A 3,641-nucleotide genomic window follows, 5' to 3' on the forward strand; every position below is an offset into this window, starting at 1 on the left:
GGCCAGCAGGTTGAGGGAGGTGATTCTGCCCCTCTACTCTGGAGGACCGCACCTGGAATACTGTGTTCAGGTCTGGGCCCCCAATGCAAGAAGGACGTCAAGCTGTTGGAGCGGGTCCAGAGAAGGGCCACGAAGATGATCAGAGGGATGGAGCACCTCCTGTATGAGGACACACTGAGAGAGTTGGGGTTGTTTAGCTTGGAGAAGAGAAGGCTCCGGGGCGACCTTATAGCAGCCTTCCAGGACATGAAGGGGGCTACAGGAGAGATGGGCAGGGGCTTTTTAAAAGAGCATGTAGCGACAGGGTGAGGGTTAATGGATTTAAACTGGAAGAGGGCAGATTTAGACTAGATATTAGGAAGAAATTTTTTCCTGTGAGGGTGGTGAGGCACTGGAACAGGTTGCCCAGAGAAGCTGTGGATGCCCCATCCCTGGAGGTGTTCAAGGCCAGGCTGGATGAGGCTTTGAGCAACCTGGGCTAGTGGAGGGTGTCCCTGCCCATGGCAGGGGGGTTGGAGCTGGATGATCTTTAAGGTCCTTTCCAACCCAAACCATTCTATGATTCTATGTCAGAAAATGCTTTGTGATGGTTGTAAGTAAGAATGTAAACTTTATATCTTTGATAAATCAGGAAAACATTAGTGAGGCTACTACAGTGACTGTTTTGTCAGGAAATGGATGATTGAAGTGTACTAAATTTATTTTTATTTTAAAATACCTTAACTAGAACCTACTTGGCACTACTTTTATAATAACAAGTAGTTCCTTTTCCTGAAAAGAGTTCAATTTTAAGGTATCAAAGCACGTGAACAGTTGGGAAATATTGTTCCTGCTTTTACAGATATGTGTCTAGGATGCTGAAATGAGAATGCTGATTTGTAGTACCTTAATGTTCGGGCTACCCTGACTTGATGTGGGTAGGATTTGGCTCTCACTGGTTCTGTGAGCCTAAATAATAAAAAGCAGTTCTAAGTCAGATGGTGAGTAAGTCTTGCTAAGATAAAAGCTTTCCAGCTTTTCTTTCAACAAAACATGGTTCTACTGACTCATCTGAGCCGTAATAGGTTTGGGACAGATTTTAAAATAAAAATTCTCTCTCCTGTCTGAGTCCTGTGAACACCTGGCTTACCTTGTTACTGTAGACCCTGAAAAAAGATACTGTTTTGCTCAAACAGACTCTTGACAGGGCAGACTCATTTCCTTCTAGGGTGCGGGTCTTGTCTTGCACCTTTTATCAAGTTTTCTTTTAGCCTAAAGATTTTCCCTCGGTATCAGATAGGGCTTTCAGCTGCCTTGGAAAGAGTACAAAGAGCAGGCAGGCTTGGTCAGTCTCTGGCTGCTATACCCACTCTCTCTCCTCTGTAAAGGAGTAGTGGGGCTTAAGGACATTTTGTGTTAATTGGTTTCAATGAACACTTTGATCATACGTAAACATATATATGTGTCTTTACATGTACAAGTATCTCTAACAAGCCTGTATGTGAACAATAGGTAACTGTTTCATATACCAGCCTGTATTTTGCACTGGTAAAAATGTTATGCATTTAATTTTTAATTCAATAAAATGACAGCAATAAAAGCTTAGACAAGATCTGTTATTTTCTCTTAGCATGAATTCTGCTTTTTTCTCATTACACCAGCAGAACCATTTTCATCTGATACTTTTTTTTTTTTTTTACATTTTGCTACTTTGTAGTAATGGTAAAGAAATTTTATAAGAAATCTTTCTTGACTCAAGCTTGAGAGAAATCATTGACAGCTACGTTTTGCTCTACCACATAATACATAAATCTTGCTTTAAAATGTTTTATATGTAGGTGTGAATTTTTTGGCTGGGAAGATGTTCGGAAGCAAAAAGGGCATGCAAGGTTCTAGCTCCCTGGAATAGCATCATTTGAATTTTCAGAATATGAAAGGAGATAGAAGACTAGTATTTGATATAAATATCTTAAATATGTTGTTATCAGACTGTTGTCAATCAAATTACATTAAGTACCTATCTTTCTGTTACATGGTTGTTACTTGGAGGATATCTTTGTCACTGGGACACACCAGAATAATGCAGAATGGCCTCAGTTATTGCTAAACCTGCAGGGTTTTGCTTCTTTGTTGTTTCAAATCTCAGCTATTTAAGGGTTTTCTCCCACATGCGAAATCAACCTTCTAAAGCTAAAGTAGTTTTGAACTGGATCACATTTTGGTATCATTCCTTGTAGGAATTTCAGGAAAAATATACTTGAAAAGTAAGGAATATTAAAGAGTCTGACACAACTTCCCATTTTTAACACTGCTAAAAAAGTGAAACTTATGTTGAAGTATCTTTTATATGTCACTCTTCCAAAAATTTTCCAAAGTATAATCATGCTGCATTCAATTTTGGAATGGTGTATGTGTTTCTCTTATATTTTTGTGGAATATAACATAGTTACGTAGTTACATTGTGTTACATAGTAACACAATAGGCAATGGAATTTTTTTTAAGAGAAAATAATCTGGCAAAAGAAAATCAGTTTATTAAGATAATTTTTTGACACACGGGTCTCTGCAAGACTTCATGTTTGGGTAATAAGGATTATCTTTTTCTGAGTCATTCTCCTCTTCCTCCTCCTCCCCCCCCCCCCCAAAAAAAAAAAAAAAAAATTCTAAAAAATTGAGAACTGTTCTATTATGTTTCAGTGCCATCTCACTTTCAGCTGTAAAGTAAGAGATAAATATTGGAAAACAGCAACACTGTCTTAAAAGTAAGGTTTTCATCAAGACTATTAAACACCTTAGTATCTAAATTCATGTTAATATTTACTTGCTGTCAAATTTAATCATGCTCTGTGGGAAAAAAAATTCATTTTTGCTCCCTATTTAATTGAAGATATAAGTAATGAAGTCATCTGACATTATTAAGACTTTATATTGAAAACTAACCAAGCATAATATGAAGTGCTTTTATTTTTAAATGCAGAAGCACTGAAGCAAACATGAGATCTAGCATACTTTTTTTTTTTTTGCTAAGTTTGGGGTTTATTATGGTGCAGCACATCTTGGTATTGCTGACTCTTTCATAGCATGTTGATAGAAATTAAATAATGTACCATTTTGCTGACAATATGTTATTACTCTAAAATCAAATTTATATTCACTTTACATTCTAATTTATAGTTTAGTCATCAAAGTGACCATTGAAGTCTAAGGTTCATAAATAACTATTTGAATCAGCCTAGTGAGAAAATGTGAAGTAGTGACAGATAACTGTCATTTTGTTCATGTCAGTCACTGTACAATTTGCTTGAATGTTATAAAAGTAGCTTTATAAAGCTGAAAATCATGGAGGAACATTAATCTCTGCCTTAGTCCTCCTCTGCTTGTTACTGGGTTCAATTTAAAAATAGTCTGGCTAAAGGAAGGAACAACTCTGATTCTTTTCTCAACACTTTGAAGATTTTTTTGTGTGTATTGACTGTGTAAACAGCACAATCTGTGGTGTCTTCCCTGTAAAGAAGGGCATTGTAAGAAATGCATTGTCATAAGTTTGAAAAAGAAAAAAAAGTTTTGAGGCTAAGTCTGGAGGTCCTTTGAGGATTATCATAACAGCCATTCCCCAGCTATGCTGATATGACTTCATTTGTGAGTTTCCATTGCTACTGGAA

Source organism: Pterocles gutturalis, unplaced genomic scaffold (genome assembly GCF_000699245.1).
Source record: "Pterocles gutturalis isolate BGI_N339 unplaced genomic scaffold, ASM69924v1 scaffold13028, whole genome shotgun sequence".
Classification (NCBI taxonomy): domain Eukaryota; kingdom Metazoa; phylum Chordata; class Aves; order Pterocliformes; family Pteroclidae; genus Pterocles; species Pterocles gutturalis.